We start from the raw sequence: 27,471 nt of genomic DNA on the forward strand, positions 1-27,471 counted from the left end.
CTCGCCGCGTCCAGCCGCCGCTGGACATGTTCCTGCCGCCGGACGTCTTCAGGCCTCTTCCGCGGCCACCCGAGCTCCGCCGGGATCTTCTGCGCTCCGGCACGTCGATGACCGTCTCCGCTGCTCCCGCCCGTCTTCTTCTTTCCTCCCCGCGCTCTTCCGCGCGCGCGGTCTCTTCGGCTCCCGCGGGGCCTATGACGCGGCGAGCGCCGATTGGCTCGCCACGTCCCTCTCCGATTGGCTACCGCTCCAGGAGCCGCGATTGGCTCCCGGAGGGCGCCAACATTCGAACCTTCCCGCAGCCTCCGGTCCGGTGCAGGGAAAAGGGTAATCCCTGCACCGGACACCCGCCGCCACGCACCCAGCGCTGGGGACAGACAAGGGACAGCAACACTGATGTGCCCACAGGGCACATCTCTACACTCTCACAGCCTGCGCTCAGATCTAAACTGCGCATGCGTATGCACCGCACACTTGCACAACAAAAATACACTCCCCCTGTAGGCGGCGACTAGGGAAGCCAATCCCGGGCCATTTTTTCAATCCCAGGTATCGGGATTGAAAAATGGCCAATCCCGGGATTCCTGGGATTGGCTTTTAAGTGTGTGGCCGCCCCCTTGCCCCAACCGCCCCGCACACATTACTAACCGTATACCACGGGCGGGCGGGTGGGGATCTCTTCCTGCACTCCCTCAGTGCACGGCTGACGGCGCAGCGTGACCTCCCGCTGCGCCGGGGGAGCCGGAAGGAGGAAGCCGGGCAGCGTCTCAGCGTCCTGTGGATGCTCAACGCTGATCCCTCAATCCGAGGGATTGGACCTTCCAATCCCAGGATTGAATCCCGGACGCTTTTGACCCTAAATCCCCGGATCCCGCCGATCCCGATCCCGGGATTGGCCACCATAGCAGCAACTATCTGATCGCAGCAGCGCAAAAATCGCTGCCTAGCGGTCAGGTCTGAATTACCCCCTAACTACAAATCCCATGATGCTCCTCTTCCTTCTCTGGTTGGCATAGTGCTTCATTTTTCCGGCATGGTCCCAGAGCCCCCTCTAATCTTGCACCCGGCTCATGTGTGCCCGGATCACATGCCCCCTAAACCCAGTTATGGCCTTGTCTTAGTTGTGGTGTTGGAAGCAAACACAGCAAAATGAACCACAGACACAGTCAGAGCAAAGTTATTACAGTTCCAAGAACTTGTGCACTGTAAGTCAAGTTCTAAGAGTACTACCTTAAAAACGAAGAGTGAAAACTTGAGATAAGTTCAAGTGATGTAATTGTCACAAGATAGGTCACAAATCATTTGCGTGCAAGCAGAGAAGGGTGAATTATATGCAAAGCAAGGAATGCAATGGCATGCGTCAGCCCTGAGTGTTACAGATAGCTGCAGAAAGGATTGTTGGTATATCGATTTGTGCATAACAAGACTTCTCAACTGTAATAAGAAGTGGTTCATTAATCAAATGTGACCCTATTACAATCAAAGGGATTGGCAACTATTATTATTACCAGTTATTTATATAGTGCACACATATTCCGCAGCGCTGTACAGAGAATATGTGGCCATTCACATCAGTCTCTGCCCCAGTGGAGCTTACAATCTATATTCCCTATCACATGTACACACAGACACATTCACACTATGTTCTATGGATTTGTATTGGGAATTAAATTCCGTAATAAAAGCCCATTCGTACTTATCGTTCTTAACAACTGGTTTGGTCCTGTTTATTAGAAGGTCTTTTTTATCTGTCCTATTTATCTTCTCTGTGGCAAAAAAGATACCTTTATGGGAACATCACCTCACTTATATACGTGAGTTGGGGTACGCTTTATATGAAGATCATCACATATCTGTAAAGACACCTTTTTTATCTCTTCTCATCACGTGTGCTGGTTTGATTTACTTCGGGAGAAAAGGCTGATTTAAAGATACCTTTTATAGGATTCACTCTATACCATTCAGTGTGAGTTGGGGTACGCCACATATTACTACCATTATATCTTTATAAAGATATCTTCATAATACCCGTCACGTACCTTTCCTTTCACATTGGGGAGAAAAGTCCACTGAAAGATACCTTTATAGGATTTTCCATATATTACCAAGTGTGAGTTGGGGTACGCCATCTTTTGTGGAGTCTATATATTTGAAAGATTGTCTGGTGTGTATAGAATACCACCTCCTTTTTGTGAGACTAAATTCTAAATACAACGTGGGTGCCTTACATACTACACATTGGTCTTCCTTTCTTTATTTTTCCATATATTACACTGAGGCTATATGAGACCTACTCAACGATTCGTGCCTATGAAAAAGGAAGATCAATCAAAAGATACCTTTATAGGATTCATCATACACCACCAAGTGTGAGTCTGGGTACGCTGTATATGAAAATCTGTAGATTTCAAAGATACCTTGATGTGTTCTGTACACCATTCTCCTCTGTGAGTTTTGGGGTACGCTCCACATCCAATTAGCCATCCACTTATATTAAATCGAAAATTTGAGACTGAAACATACTTTTATGTGAAATACCACACATTGGTCTTTGTGTTCTTTATTTTCATATTCCTCTTCGGGACATCTGTATTGAACACCATCCATATGAGAAATCTGAAAACGAAATACCTGACTCTACGGTTTTAAAACAGGGACGTACATGTTTCCTTTTTTCCTGCTCTTGTCTTGATATATGCTCTTGCGCTGAATGCACCAGGGAGGTTTATATTTTTCGTTTATTGTATATGTTGAATGTGGTGACATTTATTTTAAATCTCTAGGTGCCACAGCAGCATTGCGCCATTTAGGTACACTATCCTTTTACTTTTTGACATTCACACTAGGGTTAATTTTGTTGGGATCCAATTAACCTACCAGTATATTTTTGGATTGTGGGAGGAAACCGGAGTACCCGGAGGAAATCCACGCAAGTACGGGGAGAATATACAAACTACGCACAGTTAGAGCCATGGTGGGAATCAAACCCATGACCTCGGTGCTGTGAGGCAGTAATGCTAACCATTACACCATCCGTGCTGCCCCTACTAAGTACTTACAGCTACAAAAGTTGGAATGATTGAAGCTGGCTTAAAAATTAGAAGAACAAAAGTCACAGATATGGGAAGAAATATTACAGTAATCCGTGTCCTGGGACAGAAAGACCTCAGAGCAGGGCCGTCTTTTCGTATGGGCTCAATGGGCTCTTGCCCAAGGGCCCCAGGAGTAAAAGGGCCCAAGGCTGATAGCTCAGGGTCCCCTCTTTCCAGGGGTACTAGATTTTTGAAAATCGGCCCTGTGGAACCGGAGATATCCGACTTCAAAGCAGTGGTCCCCATCCAAGCCTGTTAATTGTTCTTCCCAGCCAGATATCTCGGGTTCTGTCTGATTTAGAGCTTTTCTGAGGGTATACTCCAAAAGCTGGGACTGTCCCCTTTCAGTGGACACTGGCAGCTTGTCTCTACTATGCCCAGAACCAGAGATATCAGCCTTCAAGCAGCTGGTCCCTGCTACATCTCCACACACCTAATATGCAGTTTTATATTTTTGTTGGTGGATTGCTCTGGCTACTGAAGTCTGATTCCCAAGTGCCTAGTACCCCCTGAAAGGTGGGACTCTATAGTTTTTTTTATCCCATTAAAGCTAAGAAATCTATTTCCAGGAACTGAAGATATCTGCAGTAAAGCAAGCTGCCCTGACCCCCAGAAAATGATGAATATTAAGCCCACTCCACTATCCACCCCTCCCCTGTGTATTAAACACCCCCTGGAGGTCATGTACCAGGGCCCCTTCATTCAGCACAATGTCCCCTTCTACAGTTTAGCGTTCTCCTTCTCGCCCCATTTGTGCAGTAAAGGAGTAATTAACAGAAATTATTTCTCCAGGTCCTACATGCTGAGTGAAAGATAGCACCCCCTACCCCCCGCGGGACATCAAAGCTGCCGCAGATAGCACCCCCCACCCCTACCGTTGATGGATGGGTAGGGGCCCCAGTGCATTGCTGTGCCCAGGGGCCTACACTGCTGTTAAGACGGCTCTGCCTCAGAGTTCACTTCGCTAAAAGAAAGTGCATTGTGAGAAACAGAAAAGAGACCATCATAGCTCCAGGCACAAGGTGTCAGCAATTGTATGTCCTTGAGACCACAACAGTGTCAGTTATCCGGTTATGGGGGTCATTCCGACCCGATCGCTCGCTGCAATTTATCGCAGTGCAGCAATTGGGTGGGAACGGTGCATGCGCTGGCGCCGAAGTGCACCAGTGCATGCTGGACGGCCGAAGGCCATCGTACCCTAGCGATTGCCTCTGCCTGATTGACAGGCAGAGGCGGTCCCTGGGTGGGAGGGGGCGGCACGTGCTCATTTGGCCAACATTTTGGGGGCGCGGTCTGGCCAACGCAGGCGTGGCCGGACCGTGCGGGGGGTGGGCCGCAGCAGCTGCATGACGTCACACGCAGCGGCTGTGACCAGGGGCAGTGATGAGCAACTCCCGGCCAGCCGCAGAGTTGTACTTGTGCGCGGGGGGGGGGCAGAACAGACATGCGGGGCGGGCTAGCCCTGTGCTGGGCGTCCCCCCGCATGTCTGAGAACATGATCGTAGCTGTGCTAAATTTAGCACAGCTATGATCAACTTGGAATGACCCCCAATGACAACTGAGTCACAGTCATTAGAACTCTGGCATAGAAGATTTGGTTACCTTCCATACGACAGGATTCAGAAGCTACAGAACAGGATTTCACAAGAATCTTAGTGACTAACACAGAGAAACACGTACAGTATGCAGTATGTGAGATCTGCATCTTAGGAAAACAAAGTTGTCAGCAATTTGCCATTTTAGTTAGTACATTCAGACTAGTGATGTGCACCGGAAATTTTTCGGGTTTTGTGTTTTGGTTTTGGACACGTTTTGGCAAAACCTCCCTGAAAATGTTTTGTCGGATTCGGGTGTGTTTTGGATTCGGGTGTTTTTTTTACAAAAAACCCTCAAAAACAGCTTAAATCATAGAATTTGGGGGTCATTTTGATCCCATATTATTATTAACCTCAATAACCATAATTTCCACTCATTTTCAGTCTATTCTGAACACCTCACACCTCACAATATTGTTTTTAGTCCTAAAATTTGCACCGAGGTCGCTGGATGGCTAAGCTAAGCGACACAAGTGGCCGACACAAACACCTGGCCCATCTAGGAGTGGTACTGCAGTGTCAGACAGGATGGCACTTCCAAAAAATTGTCCCCAAACAGCACATGATGCAAAGAAAAAAAGAGGCGCACCAAGGTCGCTGTGTGACTAAGCTAAGCGACACAAGTGGCCGACACAAACACCTGGCCCATCTAGGAGTGGCACTGCAGTGTCAGACAGGATGGCACTTCAAAAAAATTGTCCCCAAATAGCACATGATGCAAAGAAAAAAAGAGGCGCACCAAGGTCGCTGTGTGACTAAGCTAAGCGACACAAGTGGCCGACACAAACACCTGGCCCATCTAGGAGTGGCACTGCAGTGTCAGGCAGGATGGCACTTCAAAAAAATTGTCCCCAAACAGCACATGATGCAAAGAAAAAAAGAGGCGCACCAAGGTCGCTGTGTGACTAAGCTAAGCGACACAAGTGGCCGACACAAACACCTGGCCCATCTAGGAGTGGCACTGCAGTTTTCTAGTGAGAGGATAAATGCTTCCATCGTCATGTGAATCTGAACCACTAGCCATGAACATAGGCCAGGGCCTCAGCCGTTCCTTGCCACTCCGTGCCGTAAATGGCATATTGGCAAGTTTACGCTTCTCATCAGACGCTTTCAATTTGATTTTTGGGTCATTTTACTGAACTTTGTTTTTTTGATTTTACATGCTCTCTACTATGACATTGGGCATCGGCCTTGGCAGACGATCTTGATGGAATTTCATCGTCTCGGCCATGACTAGTGGCAGCAGCTTCAGCACGAGGTGGAAGTGGATCTTGATCTTTCCCTATTCTAACCTCCACATTTTTGTTCTCCATTTTTTAATGTGTGGAATTATATGCCAGTATCAATAGCAATGGCCTACTACAATATATACTGCGCACAACTGAAATGCACCACAGGTATGGATGGATAGTATACTTGACGACACAGAGGTAGGTAGAGCAGTGGCCTTCCGTACCGTACTGCTATATATACTGGTGGTCACTGTCAGCAAAACTCTGCACTGTACTCCTCCTATATAATACAGCTGCTCCCCAGTCCCCACAATTAAGCAGTGTAAGGCGAGCACAGATATATGCAGCACACTGAGCACAGATATGGAGTGTTTTTCAGGCAGACAACGTATACTGGTGGTCACTGTCAGCAAAACTCTGCACTGTACTCCTCCTATATAATACAGCTGCTCCCCAGTCCCCACAATTAAGCAGTGTGAGGCGAGCACAGATATATGCAGCACACTGAGCACAGATATGGAGTGTTTTTCAGGCAGACAACGTATACTGGTGGTCACTGTCAGCAAAACTCTGCACTGTACTCCTCCTATATAATACAGCTGCTCCCCAGTCCCCACAATTAAGCAGTGTGAGCACAGATATATGCAGCACACTGAGCACAGATATGGAGTGTTTTTCAGGCAGACAACGTATACTGGTGGTCACTGGTCAGCAAAACTCTGCACTGTACGACTCCTATATAATATACTGGTGGTCCCCAGTGCCCACAATAAAGCAGTGTGAGCACAGATATATGCAGCACACTGAGCACAGATATGGAGTGTTTTTCAGGCAGACAACGTATACTGGTGGTCACTGTCAGCAAAACTCTGCACTGTACTCCTCCTATATAAAACTGCTGCTCCCCAGTCCCCACAATTAAGCAGTGTGAGCACAGATATATGCAGCACACTGAGCACAGATATGGAGTGTTTTTCAGGCAGACAACGTAGACTGGTGGTCACTGTCAGCAAAATTCTGCACTGTACTCCTCCTATATAATACAGCTGCTCCCCAGTCCCCACAATCAAGCAATAAGCACAAATATTATTAATAAACGGAGAGGACGCCAGCCACGTCCTCTCCCTAACATTTCCAATGCACGAGTGAAAATGGCGGCGACGCGCGGCTGCTTATATAGAATCCGAATCTTGCTAGAATCCGACAGCGGGATGATGAAATTCGGGCGCGCTCGGATTAACCGAGCCATATGGGAGAATCCGAGTATGCCTCGGACCCGTGTAAAATGGGTGAATCCGAGGAACCGAACCCGCTCATCACTAATTCAGACGTGTGGTCCAATGGAATTAAAGTCTGTAAGTGGATACAGATTATTTTGACTTTCACAGATGAGTTCACAAGGATAACACATGTACTTCACCATAGAGAAATATGAAGTGGCAAAACAAGATTAAAGAATACAAGAGACTTGAAGAGAATTTCTCAACAGAGAGGTGGAACAATTCCTAAGAAAATATAAAATAAAGAATCAGTTAACCATTACCTTTACTCCTGAGCAAAATGGTGTCAGTGAATGGGCAATCCGTACACTAGTGGAGAGAGCAAGATGTATGCTATAGGATGCAGGCTTAGATAAACAGTTTGGAGTGGACGTCATGTCCTCAGCAGTCTAAAAACCATTCTCCTACAGTTGCCCTAAATGACAGAACATATACTGAAGCATGGGCAAAGAGAATACCCAGTATCACTGGCGTGCGCAGCACCTTTTATTAGGGGGTGCATCTTCGGAGGGGTGTGTCTAGCACCACCTTTTGGGCGTGTCTAGCACCATCTATTGATGGTCAACGCATATAAAATATCCACCCTTGTACCAATCCTAATAATGCAGATACATTGTCAGATGTTGTGGTGTGCACCAAACAAACACCCCTGATGGCACTCACTGCAATTCCACTGCTCCTCCTCAGCCTGGTCTAGCTTCCCCTCTCTTTCCCCTGCAAGCTGCAGCAGCTTACTTACAAGTCAGCCACTTACTGACACTGACAGTCGCAGACTAGTACTGCTGCTGCTGCTGGAAAAACGAGCGACATGTCAATGCTGCTGCTGGCCGCCTGCCAGTATTGAATTTGTCTTCCTAAGAGGAACGCTGGCTGCATGCTGATCCTCATCAGTGGCTGGCGGCTAGAATAGAAGGAGAAAGGTGGGCATGTGACGGGTGGGCATGCGAGCAGTAATCACGTCACATCACTGTTTTTGTACATGGAGGTGGAGCTGGTAGTTTGAAAGTGGCACCCTTGATTAACCCAGGAGTCTGGTCAGTAATGCAGCCCTGACAGGGTGCAGCGCAGAGGGGACAGTAATCAGCCTGCTCGGCTATCGCTGCATCAGGCATGTGAGATCGGGGAGCCAGACATTAGGGGGTGCCTGTGCGCACCAGGCACCCCCCCCTGCGCACACCTATGCCCAGTATAAAGCATCTCAAAGCTTTTGGAAGTATTGCCTTTGGGCCTGATCCTGAGATGTACATAAAGCTGATTGTTTATGTCTATCCCATATGGTAGGGCGCCTGTGCAAGACGTACAGAATGGGCCCTGTGTGATCGCACGCAATGCCCACAGAGCGGCAGCCCCATTACCTTTTTCTAAGCGGCACAGCCTGAATAGTGTTAAGGAGTGGGACTGCTCTCTACAGTCCTGCTAGCTACTGACGTGATATAATTGTGACCTAGCCAAAGCTATACTGGGTGCAGGGAATGCCATTGCTATGGGGCCCAGAGGCTTAGGTAGCCCATCTCTGGGGCCCGCTTAGTATTGTGTGGTATAATGTGAACTGGGGGCACTGTGTGGATTGTGTTCTGGCAGCAGTACAACATGGCATATTGTTGACTTGGGGCACTACAATGTGACATAATATGAATTGGGGGCACTGCGTGGTATAATGTGAACTAGGGCACTACTATGGTGCATACAATTAACTACTGTACGGTGCTGATATGGCGTTTGCCATTAGCTAGGGCACTACTATGGGGCATACCATTAACTAAGGCACTACTATGGTGCATGCCATTAACTAGGGCACTACTATGGTGCATACCATTAACTAGGGCACTACTATGGTGCATACCATTAACTAAAGCACTATTATGGTGCATACCATTAACTAGGGCACTACTATGGTGCATACCATTAACTAGGGCACTACTATGGTGCATACCATTAACTAGGGTGCTACTATAGTGCATACCATTAACTAGGGCACTACTATGGTGCATACCATTAACTAGGGTGCTACTATGGTGCATACCATTAACTAGGGCACTACTATGGGGCATACCATTAACTAAAGCACTATTATGGTGCATACCATTAACTAGGGCACTACTATGGTGCATACCATTAACTAGGGCACTACTATGGTGCATACCATTAACTAGGGTGCTACTATAGTGCATACCATTAACTAGGGCACTACTATGGTGCATACCATTAACTAGGGTGCTACTATGGTGCATACCATTAACTAGGTTGCTACTATGGTGCATACCATTAACTAGGGTGCTACTATGGTGCATACCATTAACTAGGGTGCTACTATGGTGCATACCATTAACTAGGGTGCTACTATGGTGCATACCATTAACTAGGGTGCTACTATGGTGCATACCATTAACTAGGGTGCTACTATGGTGCATACCATTAACTAGGGTGCTACTATGGTGCATACCATTAACTAGGGTGCTACTATGGTGCATACCATTAACTAGGGTGCTACTATGGTGCATACCATTAACTAGGGTGCTACTATGGTGCATACCATTAACTAGGGTGCTACTATGGTGCATACCATTAACTAGGGTGCTACTATGGTGCATACCATTAACTAGGGTGCTACTATGGTGCATACCATTAACTAGGGTACTACTATGGTGCATACCATTAACTAGGGTGTTACTATGGTGTATACCATTAACTAGGGTGCTACTATGGTGCATACCATTAACTAGGGTGTTGCTATGGTGCATACCATTAACTAGGGTGTTACTATAGTGCATACCATTAACTAGGGTGCTACTATGGTGTATACCATTAACTAGGGTGCTACTATGGTGCATACCATTAACTAGGGTGTTACTATGGTGTATACCATTAACTAGGGTGCTACTATGGTGCATACCATTAACTAGGGTGTTGCTATGGTGCATACCATTAACTAGGGTGCTACTATGGTGTATACCATTAACTAGGGTGCTACTATGGTGTATACCATTAACTAGGGTGCTACTATGGTGCATACCATTAACTAGGGTGTTGCTATGGTGCATACCATTAACTAGGGTACTACTATGGTGCATACCATTAACTAGGGTGCTACTATAGTGCATACCATTAACTAGGGTGCTACTATGGTGCATACCATTAACTAGGGTGCTACTATGGTGCATACCATTAACTAGGGTGCTACTATGGTGCATACCATTAACTAGGGTGCTACTATGGTGCATACCATTAACTAGGGTGTTACTATGGTGTATACCATTAACTAGGGTGCTACTATGGTGCATACCATTAACTAGGGTGTTACTATGGTGCATACCATTAACTAGGGTGTTGCTATGGTGCATACCATTAACTAGGGTGCTACTATGGTGCATACCATTAACTAGGGTGTTGCTATGGTGCATACCATTAACTAGGGTGCTACTATGGTGTATACCATTAACTAGGGTGCTACTATGGTGCATACCATTAACTAGGGTGCTACTATGGTGTATACCATTAACTAGGGTGCTACTATGGTGCATACCATTAACTAGGGTGCTACTATGGTGTATACCATTAACTAGGGTGCTACTATGGTGCATACCATTAACTAGGGTGTTACTATGGGGCATACCATTAACTAGGGTGCTACTATGGTGTATACCATTAACTAGGGTGCTACTATGGTGCATACCATTAACTAGGGTGCTACTATGGTGTATACCATTAACTAGGGTGCTACTATGGTGCATACCATTAACTAGGGTGTTACTATGGGGCATACCATTAACTAGGGCACTACTATGGTGCATACCATTAACTAGGGTGTTACTATGGTGCATACCATTAACTAGGGTGCTACTATGGGGCATACCATTAACTAGGGCACTACTATGGTGCATACCATTAACTAGGGTGTTACTATGGGGCATACCATTAACTAGGGCACTACTATGGTGCATACCATTAACTAGGGTGCTACTATGGGGCATACCATTAACTAGGGCACTACTATGGTGTATACCATTAACTAGGGTGCTACTATGGTGCACACCATTAACTAGGGTGCTACTATCTTGCATACCATTAACTAGGGTGCTACTATGGTGCATACCATTAACTAGGGTGCTACTATCTTGCATACCATTAACTAGGGTGCTACTATGGTGTATACCATTAACTAGGGTGCTGCTATGGTGTATACCATTAACTAGGGTGCTACTATGGTGTATACCATTAACTAGGGTGTTGCTATGGTGCATACCATTAACTAGGGTGTTACTATGGGGCATACCATTAACTAGGGTGCTACTATGGTGCATACCATTAACTAGGGTGCTACTATCTTGCATACCATTAACTAGGGTGCTACTATGGTGTATACCATTAACTAGGGTGTTGCTATGGTGCATACCATTAACTAGGGTGTTACTATGGGGCATACCATTAACTAGGGTGCTACTATGGTGCATACCATTAACTAGGGTGCTACTATGGTGCATACCATTAACTAGGGCACTACTATGGTGCATACCATTAACTAGGGTGCTACTATCTTGCATACCATTAACTAGGGTGCTACTATGGTGCATACCATTAACTAGGGTGCTACTATGGTGTATACCATTAACTAGGGTGTTGCTATGGTGAATACCATTAACTAGGGTGTTACTATGGGGCATACCATTAACTAGGGTGCTACTATGGTGCATACCATTAACTAGGGCACTACTATGGTGCATACCATTAACTAGGGTGCTACTATCTTGCATACCATTAACTAGGGTGCTACTATGGTGTATACCATTAACTAGGGTGCTACTATGGTGCATACCATTAACTAGGGCACTACTATGGTGCACACCATTAACTAGGGTGCTACTATCTTGCATACCATTAACTAGGGTGCTACTATGGTGCATACCATTAACTAGGGTGTTACTATGGGGCATACCATTAACTAGGGTGCTACTATGGTGCATACCATTAACTAGGGTGCTACTATGGTGTATACCATTAACTAGGGTGCTACTATGGTGTATACCATTAACTAGGGTGCTACTATGGTGTATACCATTAACTAGGGTGCTACTATGGTGTATACCATTAACTAGGGTGTTGCTATGGTGCATACCATTAACTAGGGTGTTACTATGGGGCATACCATTAACTAGGGCACTACTATGGTGCATACCATTAACTAGGGCACTACTATGGTGTATACCATTAACTAGGGTGCTACTATGGTGTATACCATTAACTAGGGTGCTACTATGGTGCATACCATTAACTAGGGTGCTACTATCTTGCATACCATTAACTAGGGTGCTACTATGGTGTATACCATTAACTAGGGTGCTACTATCTTGCATACCATTAACTAGGGTGCTACTATGGTGTATACCATTAATTAGGGTGCTGCTATGGTGTATACCATTAACTAGGGTGTTGCTATGGTGCATACCATTAACTAGGGTGTTGCTATGGTGCATACCATTAACTAGGGTGCTACTATGGTGTATACCATTAACTAGGGTGCTACTATGGTGCATACCATTAACTAGGGTGCTACTATGGTGTATACCATTAACTAGGGTGCTACTATGGTGCATACCATTAACTAGGGTGCTACTATGGTGTATACCATTAACTAGGGTGCTACTATGGTGCATACCATTAACTAGGGTGTTACTATGGGGCATACCATTAACTAGGGTGCTACTATGGTGCATACCATTAACTAGGGCACTACTATGGTGCATACCATTAACTAGGGTGTTACTATGGTGCATACCATTAACTAGGGTGCTACTATGGGGCATACCATTAACTAGGGCACTACTATGGTGCATACCATAAACTAGGGTGTTACTATGGGGCATACCATTAACTAGGGCACTACTATGGTGCATACCATTAACTAGGGTGCTACTATGGGGCATACCATTAACTAGGGCACTACTATGGTGTATACCATTAACTAGGGTGCTACTATGGTGTATACCATTAACTAGGGTGCTACTATGGTGCACACCATTAACTAGGGTGCTACTATCTTGCATACCATTAACTAGGGTGCTACTATGGTGCATACCATTAACTAGGGTGCTACTATCTTGCATACCATTAACTAGGGTGCTACTATGGTGTATACCATTAACTAGGGTGCTGCTATGGTGTATACCATTAACTAGGGTGCTACTATGGTGTATACCATTAACTAGGGTGTTGCTATGGTGCATACCATTAACTAGGGTGTTACTATGGGGCATACCATTAACTAGGGTGCTACTATGGTGCATACCATTAACTAGGGTGCTACTATCTTGCATACCATTAACTAGGGTGCTACTATGGTGTATACCATTAACTAGGGTGTTGCTATGGTGCATACCATTAACTAGGGTGTTACTATGGGGCATACCATTAACTAGGGTGCTACTATGGTGCATACCATTTACTAGGGTGCTACTATGGTGCATACCATTAACTAGGGCACTACTATGGTGCATACCATTAACTAGGGTGCTACTATCTTGCATACCATTAACTAGGGTGCTACTATGGTGCATACCATTAACTAGGGTGCTACTATGGTGTATACCATTAACTAGGGTGTTGCTATGGTGAATACCATTAACTAGGGTGTTACTATGGGGCATACCATTAACTAGGGTGCTACTATGGTGCATACCATTAACTAGGGCACTACTATGGTGCATACCATTAACTAGGGTGCTACTATCTTGCATACCATTAACTAGGGTGCTACTATGGTGTATACCATTAACTAGGGTGCTACTATGGTGCATACCATTAACTAGGGCACTACTATGGTGCACACCATTAACTAGGGTGCTACTATCTTGCATACCATTAACTAGGGTGCTACTATGGTGCATACCATTAACTAGGGTGTTACTATGGGGCATACCATTAACTAGGGTGCTACTATGGTGCATACCATTAACTAGGGTGCTACTATGGTGTATACCATTAACTAGGGTGCTACTATGGTGTATACCATTAACTAGGGTGCTACTATGGTGTATACCATTAACTAGGGTGCTACTATGGTGTATACCATTAACTAGGGTGTTGCTATGGTGCATACCATTAACTAGGGTGTTACTATGGGGCATACCATTAACTAGGGCACTACTATGGTGCATACCATTAACTAGGGCACTACTATGGTGTATACCATTAACTAGGGTGCTACTATGGTGTATACCATTAACTAGGGTGCTACTGTGGTGCATACCATTAACTAGGGTGCTACTATCTTGCATACCATTAACTAGGGTGCTACTATGGTGTATACCATTAACTAGGGTGCTACTATCTTGCATACCATTAACTAGGGTGCTACTATGGTGTATACCATTAATTAGGGTGCTGCTATGGTGTATACCATTAACTAGGGTGTTGCTATGGTGCATACCATTAACTAGGGTGTTGCTATGGTGCATACCATTAACTAGGGTGCTATTATGGTGCATACCATTAACTAGGGTGCTACTATGGTGCATACCATTAACTAGGGTGCTACTATCTTGCATACCATTAACTAGGGTGCTACTATGGTGTATACCATTAACTAGGGTGCTACTATGGTGTATACCATTAACTAGGGTGTTGCTATGGTGCATACCATTAACTAGGGTGTTACTATGGTGCATACCATTAACTAGGGTGCTACTATGGTGCATACCATTAACTAGGGTGCTTCTATGGTGCATACCATTAACTAGGGTGCTACTATGGTGTATACCATTAACTAGGGTGTTGCTATGGTGCATACCATTAACTAGGGTGTTACTATGGGGCATACCATTAACTAGGGTGCTACTATGGTGCATACCATTAACTAGGGCACTACTATGGTGCATACCATTAACTAGGGTGCTACTATCTTGCATACCATTAACTAGGGTGCTACTATGGTGTATACCATTAACTAGGGTGTTGCTATGGTGCATACCATTAACTAGGGTGTTACTATGGGGCATACCATTAACTAGGGTGCTACTATGGTGCATACCATTAACTAGGGCACTACTATGGTGCATACCATTAACTAGGGTGCTACTATCTTGCATACCATTAACTAGGGTGCTACTATGGTGTATACCATTAACTAGGGTGTTGCTATGGTGCATACCATTAACTAGGGTGTTGCTATGGTGCATACCATTAACTAGGGTGCTACTATGGTGCATACCATTAACTAGGGTGCTACTATGGTGCATACCATTAACTAGGGCACTACTATGGTGCATACCATTAACTAGGGTGCTACTATCTTGCATACCATTAACTAGGGTGCTACTATGGTGCATACCATTAACTAGGGTGCTACTATGGTGTATACCATTAACTAGGGTGCTACTATCTTGCATACCATTAACTAGGGTGTTGCTATGGTGCATACCATTAACTAGGGCACTACTATGGTGCATACCATTAACTAGGGTGCTACTATGGTGCATACCATTAACTAGGGTGCTACTATGGTGTATACCATTAACTAGGGTGCTACTATGGTGTATACCATTAACTAGGGTGTTGCTATGGTGCATACCATTAACTAGGGTGTTACTATGGGGCATACCATTAACTAGGGCACTACTATGGTGCATACCATTAACTAGGGTGCTACTATGGTGCATACCATTAACTAGGGTGCTACTATGGTGCATACCATTAACTAGGGTGCTACTATCTTGCATACCATTAACTAGGGTGCTACTATGGTGTATACCATTAACTAGGGTGCTACTATTTTGCATACCATTAACTAGGGTGCTACTATGGTGTATACCATTAACTAGGGTGCTGCTATGGTGTATACCATTAACTAGGGTGCTACTATGGTGTATACCATTAACTAGGGTGCTACTATGGTGTATACCATTAACTAGGGTGTTGCTATGGTGCATACCATTAACTAGGGTGTTACTATGGGGCATACCATTAACTAGGGTGCTACTATGGTGCATACCATTAACTAGGGTGCTACTATGGTGCATACCATTAACTAGGGTGCTACTATCTTGCATACCATTAACTAGGGTGCTACTATGGTGCATACCATTAACTAGGGTGCTACTATGGTGCATACCATTAACTAGGGTGCTACTATGGTGTATACCATTAACTAGGGTGCTACTATGGTGCATACCATTAACTAGGGTGTTACTATGGGGCATACCATTAACTAGGGTGTTACTATGGTGCATACCATTAACTAGGGCACTACTATGGTGCATACCATTAACTAGGGTGCTACTATGGGGCATACCATTAACTAGGGCACTACTATGGTGCATACCATTAACTAGGGTGCTACTATGGTGCATACCATTAACTAGGGTGCTACTATGGTGCATACCATTAACTAGGGTGCTACTATGGTGTATACCATTAACTAGGGTGCTACTATGGTGCATACCATTAACTAGGGTGCTACTATCTTGCATACCATTAACTAGGGTGCTACTATGGTGTATACCATTAACTAGGGTGCTGCTATGGTGTATACCATTAACTAGGGTGCTACTATGGTGTATACCATTAACTAGGGTGTTGCTATGGTGCATACCATTAACTAGGGTGTTACTATGGGGCATACCATTAACTAGGGTGCTACTATGGTGCATACCATTAACTAGGGCACTACTATGGTGCATACCATTAACTAGGGCACTACTATGGTGTATACTATTAACTAGGGTGTTGCTATGGTGCATACCATTAACTAGGGTGTTACTATGGGGCATACCATTAACTAGGGTGCTACTATGGTGCATACCATTAACTAGGGCACTACTATGGTGCATACCATTAACTAGGGTGCTACTATGGTGCATACCATTAACTAGGGTACTACTATGGTGTATACCATTAACTAGGGTGTTGCTATGGTGCATACCATTAACTAGGGTGTTACTATGGGGCATACCATTAACTAGGGTGCTACTATGGTGCATACCATTAACTAGGGCACTACTATGGTGCATACCATTAACTAGGGTGCTACTATCTTGCATACCATTAACTAGGGCACTACTATCTTGCATACCATTAACTAGGGTGCTACTATGGTGCATACCATTAACTAGGGTACTACTATTATGTATACCATTAACTAGGGTGTTGCTATGGTGCATACCATTAACTAGGGTGCTGCTATGGTGCATACCATTAACTAGGGCACTACTATGGTGCATACCATTAACTAGGGTGCTACTATCTTGCATACCATTAACTAGGGTGCTACTATGGTGCATACCATTAACTAGGGTGCTACTATGGTGTATACCATTAACTAGGGTGTTGCTATGGTGCATACCATTAACTAGGGTGTTACTATGGTGCATACCATTAACTAGGGTGTTACTATGGGGCATACCATTAACTAGGGTGCTACTATGGTGTATACCATTAACTAGGGTGCTACTATGGTGCATACCATTAACTAGGGCACTACTATGGTGCATACCATTAACTAGGGTGCTACTATCTTGCATACCATTAACTAGGGTGCTACTATGGTGCATACCATTAACTAGGGTGCTACTATGGTGTATACCATTAACTAGGGTGTTGCTATGGTGCATACCATTAACTAGGGTGTTACTATGGTGCATACCATTAACTAGGGTGCTACTATGGTGCATACCATTTACTAGGGTGCTACTATCTTGCATACCATTAACTAGGGTGCTACTATGGTGTATACCATTAACTAGGGTGCTACTATGGTGCATACCATTAACTAGGGTGCTACTATGGTGTATACCATTAACTAGGGTGCTACTATGGTGTATACCATTAACTAGGGTGTTGCTATGGTGCATACCATTAACTAGGGTGTTACTATGGTGCATACCATTAACTAGGGTGCTACTATGGTGCATACCATTAACTAGGGTGCTACTATGGTGTATACCATTAACTAGGGTGCTACTATGGTGTATACCATTAACTAGGGTACTGCTATGGTGTATACCATTAACTAGGGTGTTGCTCTGGTGCATACCATTAACTAGGGTGCTACTATGGTGTATACCATTAACTAGGGTGCTGCTATGGTGTATACCATTAACTAGGGTGTTGCTATGGTGTATACCATTAACTAGGGTGCTACTATGGTGTATACCATTAACTAGGGTGCTACTATGGTGCATACCATTAACTAGGGTACTACTATGGTGCATACCATTAACTAGGGCACTACTATGGGGAATACCATTAACTAGGGTGCTACTATAGTGCATACCATTAACTAGGGCGCTACTATGGTGCATACCATTAACTAGGGCACTACTATGGTGTATACCATTAACTAGGGTGCTACTATGGTGCATACCATTAACTAGGGTACTACTATGGTGCATACCATTAACTAGGGCACTACTATGGGGCATACCATTAACTAGGGTGCTACTATGGTGTATACCATTAACTAGGGTACTACTATGGGGCATACCATTAACTAGGGTACTACTATGATGCATACCATTAACTAGGGCACTACTATGGTGTATACCATTAACTAGGGCACTACTATGGGGCATACCATTAACTAGGGTACTACTATGGTGCATACCATTAACTAGGGCACTACTATGGTGTATACCAATAACTAGGGTGCTACTATGGTGCATACCATTAACTAGGGTACTACTATGGTGCATACCATTAACGAGGGCACTACTATGGGGCATACCATTAACTAGGGTGCTACTATGGTGTATACCATTAACTAGGGTGCTACTATGGTGCATACCATTAACTAGGGTGCTACTATGGTGTATACCATTAACTAGGGTGCTACTATGGTGCATACCATTAACTAGGGTGCTACTATGGTGTATACCATTAACTAGGGTGCTACTATGGTGTATACCATTAACTAGGGTGCTACTATGGTGCATGCCATTAACTAGGGTGCTACTATGGTGTATACCATTAACTAGGGTACTACTATGGTGCATACCATTAACTAGGGTGCTACTATGGTGTATACCATTAACTAGGGTGCTACTATGGTGTATACCATTAACTAGGGTGCTACTATGGTGCATACCATTAACTAGGGTGCTACTATGGTGCATACCATTAACTAGGGTGCTACTATCTTGCATACCATTAACTAGGGTGTTGCTATGGTGCATACCATTAACTAGGGTGCTACTATGGTGTATACCATTAACTAGGGTGCTACTATGGTGCATACCATTAACTAGGGTGTTGCTATGGTGTATACCATTAACTAGGGTGCTACTATGGTGCATACCATTAACTAGGGTGTTGCTATGGTGCATACCATTAACTAGGGTGTTACTATGGGGCATACCATTAACTAGGGTGCTACTATGGTGTATACCATTAACTAGGGCACTACTATGGTGTATACCATTAACTAGGGTGCTACTATGGTGCATACCATTAACTAGGGTGCTACTATGGTGCATACCATTAACTAGGGTGTTACTATGGGGCATACCATTAACTAGGGTGCTACTATGGTGCATACCATTAACTAGGGTGCTACTATGGTGCATACCATTAACTAGGATGCTACTATGGTGTATACCATTAACTAGGGTGCTACTATGGTGCATACCATTAACTAGGGCACTACTATGGGGCATACCATTAACTAGGGTGCTACTATGGTGTATACCATTAACTCGGGCGCTACTATGGGGCATACCATTAACTAGGGTACTACTATGGTGTATACCATTAACTAGGGTGCTACTATGGTGCAAACCATTAACTAGGGTGCTACTATGGTGCATACCATTAACTAGGGTGCTACTATGGTGCATACCATTAACTAGGGTACTACTATGGTGTATACCATTAACTCGGGCGCTACTATGGTGCATACCATTAACTAGGGTGCTACTATGGTGTGTACCATTAACTAGGGTGCTACTATGGTGCAAACCATTAACTAGGGTGCTACTATTGTGCATACCATTAACTAGGGTGCTACTATGGTGCATACCATTAACTAGGGTGCTACTATGGTGTATACCATTAACTAGGGTGCTACTATGGTGCATACCATTAACTAGGGTGCTACTATGGTGTATACCATTAACTAGGGTGCTACTATCTTGCATACCATTAACTAGGGTGCTACTATGGTGTATACCATTAACTAGGGTGCTACTATGGTGTATACCATTAACTAGGGTGCTACTATGGTGCATACCATTAACTAGGGTGCTACTATGGTGCATACCATTAACTAGGGTGCTACTATGGTGCATACCATTAACTAGGGTGCTACTATGGTGCATACCATTAACTAGGGTGCTACTATGGTGTATACCATTAACTAGGGTGCTACTATGGTGCATACCATTAACTAGGGTGCTACTATGGTGTATACCATTAACTAGGGTGCTACTATGGTGCATACCATTAACTAGGGTGCTACTATGGTGCATACCATTAACTAGGGTGCTACTATGGTGCATACCATTAACTAGGGTGCTACTATGGTGCATACCATTAACTAGGGTGCTACTATGGTGTATACCATTAACTAGGGTGCTACTATGGTGTATACCATTAACTAGGGTGCTACTATGGTGCATACAATTAACTAGGGTGCTACTATGGTGCATACCATTAACTAGGGCACTACTATGGAGCATACCATTAACTAGGGTGCTACTATCTTGCATACCATTAACTAGGGTGCTACTATGGTGTATACCATTAACTAGGGTGCTACTACGGTGTATACCATTAACTAGGGTGCTACTATGGTGCATACCATTAACTAGGGTGCTACTATGGTGTATACCATTAACTAGGGTGCTACTATGGTGCATACCATTAACTAGGGTGCTACTATGGTGCATACCATTAACTAGGGTGCTACTATTGAGCATACCATTAACTAGGGTGCTACTATCTTGCATACCATTAACTAGGGTGCTACTATGGTGTATACCATTAACCAGGGTGCTACTATGGTGCATACCATTAACTAGGGTGCTACTATGGTGTATACCATTAACTAGGGTGCTACTATGGTGCATACCATTAACTAGGGTGCTACTATGGTGTATACCATTAACTAGGGTGCTACTATGGTGTATACCATTAACTAGGGTGTTGCTATGGTGCATACCATTAACTAGGGTGTTACTATGGTGCATACCATTAACTAGGGTGCTACTATGGTGCATACCATTAACTAGGGTGCTACTATGGTGCATACCATTAACTAGGGTGCTACTATGGTGTATACCATTAACTAGGGTGCTACTATGGTGTATACCATTAACTAGGGTGCTACTATGGTGTATACCATTAACTAGGGTGCTATTATGGTGTATACCATTAACTAGGGTGCTGCTATGGTGTATACCATTAACTCGGGTGTTGCTATGGTGTATACCATTAACTAGGGTGCTACTATGGTGTATACCATTAACTAGGGTGCTACTATGGTGCATACCATTAACTAGGGTACTACTATGGTGCATACCATTAACTAGGGCACTACTATGGGGCATACCATTAACTAGGGTGCTACTATAGTGCATACCATTAACTAGGGTGCTACTATGGTGCATACCATTAACTAGGGTGCTACTATGGTGTATACCATTAACTAGGGTGCTACTATGGTGTATACCATTAACTAGGGTGCTACTATGGTGCATGCCATTAACTAGGGTGCTACTATGGTGTATACCATTAACTAGGGTACTACTATGGTGCATACCATTAACTAGGGTGCTACTATGGTGTATACCATTAACTAGGGTGCTACTATGGTGTATACCATTAACTAGGGTGCTACTATGGTGCATACCATTAACTAGGGTGCTACTATGGTGCATACCATTAAGTAGGGTGCTACTATCTTGCATACCATTAACTAGGGTGTTGCTATGGTGCATACCATTAACTAGGGTGCTACTATGGTGTATACCATTAACTAGGGTGCTACTATGGTGCATACCATTAACTAGGGTGTTGCTATGGTGCATACCATTAACTAGGGTGTTACTATGGGGCATACCATTAACTAGGGTGCTACTATGGTGTATACCATTAACTAGGGCACTACTATGGTGTATACCATTAACTAGGGTGCTACTATGGTGCATACCATTAACTAGGGTGCTACTATGGTGCATACCATTAACTAGGGTGTTACTATGGGGCATACCATTAACTAGGGTGTTACTATGGTGCATACCATTAACTAGGGTGCTACTATGGTGTATACCATTAACTAGGGTGTTACTATGGTGCATACCATTAACTAGGGTGCTACTATGGTGTATACCATTAACTCGGGCGCTACTATGGTGCATACCATTAACTAGGGTGCTGCTATGGTGTATACCATTAACTAGGGTGCTACTATGGTGCATACCATTAACTAGGGTGCTACTATGGTGCATACCATTAACTAGGGTGCTACTATGGTGCATACCATTAACTAGGGTGCTACTATGGTGTATACCATTAACTAGGGTGCTACTATCTTGCATACTATTAACTAGGGTGCTACTATCTTGCATACCATTAACTAGGGTGCTACTATGGTGTATACCATTAACTAGGGTGCTACTATGGTGCATACCATTAACTAGGGTGCTACTATCTTGCATACCATTAACTAGGGTGCTACTATGGTGTATACCATTAACTAGGGTGCTACTATCTTGCATACCATTAACTAGGGTGCTACTATGGTGTATACCATTAACTAGGGTGCTGCTATGGTGTATACCATTAACTAGGGTGCTACTATGGTGTATACCATTAACTAGGGTGCTACTATGGTGTATACCATTAACTAGGGTGTTGCTATGGTGCATACCATTAACTAGGGTGTTACTATGGGGCATACCATTAACTAGGGTGCTACTATGGTGCATACCATTAACTAGGGTGCTACTATCTTGCATACCATTAACTAGGGTGCTACTATGGTGTATACCATTAACTAGGGTGCTACTATGGTGCATACCATTAACTAGGGTGCTACTATGGTGTATACCATTAACTAGGGTGCTACTATGGTGTATACCATTAACTAGGGTGTTGCTGTGGTGCATACCATTAACTAGGGTGTTACTATGGTGCATACCATTAACTAGGGTGCTACTATGGTGCATACCATTAACTAGGGTGCTACTATGGTGTATACCATTAACTAGGGTGCTACTATGGTGTATACCATTAACTAGGGTGCTGCTATGGTGTATACCATTAACTAGGGTGCTACTATGGTGTATACCATTAACTAGGGTGCTACTATGGTGTATACCATTAACTAGGGTGCTGCTATGGTGTATACCATTAACTAGGGTGCTACTATGGTGTATACCATTAACTAGGGTGCTACTATGGTGTATACCATTAACTAGGGTGTTGCTATGGTGTATACCATTAACTAGGGTGCTACTATGGTGTATACCATTAAATAGGGTGCTACTATGGTGCATACCATTAACTAGGGCACTACTATGGGGCATACCATTAACTAGGGTGCTACTATAGTGCATACCATTAACTAGGGTGCTACTATGGTGCATACTATTAACTAGGGTGCTACTATGGTACATACCTTTAACTAGGGTGCTACTATGGTGTATACCATTAACTAGGGTGCTACTATGGTGCATACCATTAACTAGGGTGCTACTATGGTGCATACCATTAACTAGGGTGCTACTATCTTGCATACCATTAACTAGGGTGCTACTATGGTGTATACCATTAACTAGGGCACTACTATGGGGCATACCATTAACTAGGGTGCTACTATGGTGCATACCATTAATTAGGGTGCTACTATGGTGTATACCATTAACTAGGGTGCTACTATGGTGCATACCATTAACTAGGGTGTTGCTATGGTGTATACCATTAACTCGGGCGCTACTATGGTGCATACCATTAACTAGGGTGCTGCTATGGTGTATACCATTAACTAGGGTGCTACTATGGTGCATACCATTAACTAGGGTGCTACTATGGTGCATACCATTAACTAGGGTGCTACTATGGTGCATACCATTAACTAGGGTGCTACTATGGTGCATACCATTAACTAGGGTGCTACTATGGTGTATACCATTAACTAGGGTGTTGCTATGGTGCATACCATTAACTAGGGCACTACTATGGAGCATACCATTAACTAGGGTGCTACTATCTTGCATACCATTAACTAGGGTGCTACTATGGTGTATACCATTAACTAGGGTGCTACTATGGTGCATACCATTAACTAGGGTGCTACTATGGTGCATACCATTAACTAGGGTGCTACTATGGTGCATACCATTAACTAGGGTGCTACTATGGTGCATACCATTAACTAGGGTGCTACTATGGTGCATACCATTAACTAGGGTGCTACTATGGTGCATACCATTAACTAGGGTGCTACTATGGTGTATACCATTAACTAGGGTGTTGCTATGGTGTATACCATTAACTAGGGCACTACTATGGAGCATACCATTAACTAGGGTGCTACTATCTTGCATACCATTAACTAGGGTGCTACTATGGTGTATACCATTAACTAGGGTGCTACTATGGTGCATACCATTAACTAGGGTGCTACTATGGTGTATACCATTAACTAGGGTGTTGCTATGGTGCATACCATTAACTAGGGTGTTACTATGGGGCATACCATTAACTAGGGCGCTACTATGGTGTATACCATTAACTAGGGCACTACTATGGTGTATACCATTAACTACGGTGCTACTATGGTGCATACCATTAACTAGGGTGCTACTATGGTGCATACCATTAACTAGGGTGTTACTATGGTGCATACCATTAACTAGGGTGTTACTATGGGGCATACCATTAACTAGGGTGTTACTATGGTGCATACCATTAACTAGGGTGCTACTATGGTGTATACCATTAACTAGGGTGCTACTATGGTGCATACCATTAACTAGGGTGCTACTATGGTGCATACCATTAACTAGGGTGCTACTATGGTGCATACCATTAACTAGGGTGCTACTATGGTGTATACCATTAACTAGGGTGCTACTGTGGTGCATACCATTAACTAGGGTGCTACTGTGGTGCATACCATTAACTAGGGTGCTACTATGGTGCATACCATTAACTAGGGTGCTACTGTGGTGCATACCATTAACTAGGGTGCTACTATGGTGCATACCATTAACTAGGGCACTACTATTGGGCATACCATTAACTAGGGTGCTACTATAGTGCATACCATTAACTAGGGAGCTACTATGGTGCATACCATTAACTAGGGTGCTACTATGGTGTATACCATTAACTAGGGTGCTACTATGGTGTATACCATTAACTAGGGTGCTACTATGGTGCATGCCATTAACTAGGGTGCTACTATGGTGTATACCATTAACTAGGGTACTACTATGGTGCATACCATTAACTAGGGTGCTACTATGGTGTATACCATTAACTAGGGTGCTACTATGGTGTATACCATTAACTAGGGTGCTACTATGGTGTATACCATTAACTATGGTGCTACTATGGTGTATACCATTAACTAGGGTGCTACTATGGTGCATACCATTAACTAGGGTGCTACTATGGTGTATACCATTAACTAGGGTGCTACTATGGTGCATACCATTAACTAGGGTGCTACTATGGTGTATACCATTAACTAGGGTGCTACTATGGTGTATACCATTAACTAGGGTGCTACTATGGTGCATGCCATTAACTAGGGTGCTACTATGGTGTATACCATTAACTAGGGTAATACTATGGTGCATACCATTAACTAGGGTGCTACTATGGTGCATACCATTAACTAGGGTGCTACTATCTTGCATACCATTAACTAGGGTGTTGCTATGGTGCATACCATTAACTAGGGTGCTACTATGGTGTATACCATTAACTAGGGTGCTCCTATGGTGCATACCATTAACTAGGTTGTTGCTATGGTGCATACCATTAACTAGGGTGTTACTATGGGGAATACCATTAACTAGGGTGCTACTATGGTGTATACCATTAACTAGGGCACTACTATGGTGTATACCATTAACTAGGGTGCTACTATGGTGCATACCATTAACTAGGGTGCTACTATGGTGCATACCATTAACTAGGGTGTTACTATGGGGCATACCATTAACTAGGGTGTTACTATGGTGCATACCATTAACTAGGGTGTTACTATGGTGTATACCATTAACTAGGGTGTTACTATGGTGCACACCATTAACTAGGGTGTTACTATGGTGTATACCATTAACTAGGGTGTTACTATGGTGTATGCCATTAACTAGGGCACTACTATGGTGTATACCATTAACTAGGGTGCTACTATGGTGCATACCATTAACTAGGGTGCTACTATGGTGCATACCATTAACTAGGGTGTTACTATGGGGCATACCATTAACTAGGGTGTTACTATGGTGCATACCATTAACTAGGGTGTTACTATGGGGCATACCATTAACTAGGGTGTTACTATGGTGCATACCATTAACTAGGGTGCTACTATGGTGTATACCATTAACTAGGGTGCTACTATGGTGCATACCATTAACTAGGGTGCTACTATGGTGTATACCATTAACTAGGGTGCTACTATGGTGCATACCATTAACTAGGGCACTACTGTGGTGCATACCATTAACTAGGGTGCTACTATGGTGCATACCATTAACTAGGGTGCTACTATGGTGCATACCATTAACTAGGGTGCTACTGTGGTGCATACCATTAACTAGGGTGCTACTATGGTGCATACCATTAACTAGGGTGCTACTGTGGTGCATACCATTAACTAGGGTACTACTATGGTGCATACCATTAACTAGGGTGTTACTATGGGGCATACCATTAACTAGGGTGCTACTATCTTGCATACCATTAACTAGGCTGCTGCTATGGTGTATACCATTAACTAGGGTGTTGCTATGGTGTATACCATTAACTAGGGTGCTGCTGTGGTGTATACCATTAACTAGGGTTTTGCTATGGTGTATACCATTAACTAGGGTGCTACTATGGTGTATACCATTAACTAGGGTGCTACTATGGTGCATACCATTAACTAGGGTACTACTATGGTGCATACCATTAACTAGGGCACTACTATGGGGCATACCATTAACTAGGGCACTACTATGGGGCATACCATTAACTAGGGTGCTACTATGGTGCATACCATTAACTAGGGTGCTACTATGGTGTATACCATTAACTAGGGTGCTACTATGGTGTATACCATTAACTA

This window comes from Pseudophryne corroboree, chromosome 11, assembly GCF_028390025.1.
Source record: "Pseudophryne corroboree isolate aPseCor3 chromosome 11, aPseCor3.hap2, whole genome shotgun sequence".
In the NCBI taxonomy this organism is placed as follows: domain Eukaryota; kingdom Metazoa; phylum Chordata; class Amphibia; order Anura; family Myobatrachidae; genus Pseudophryne; species Pseudophryne corroboree.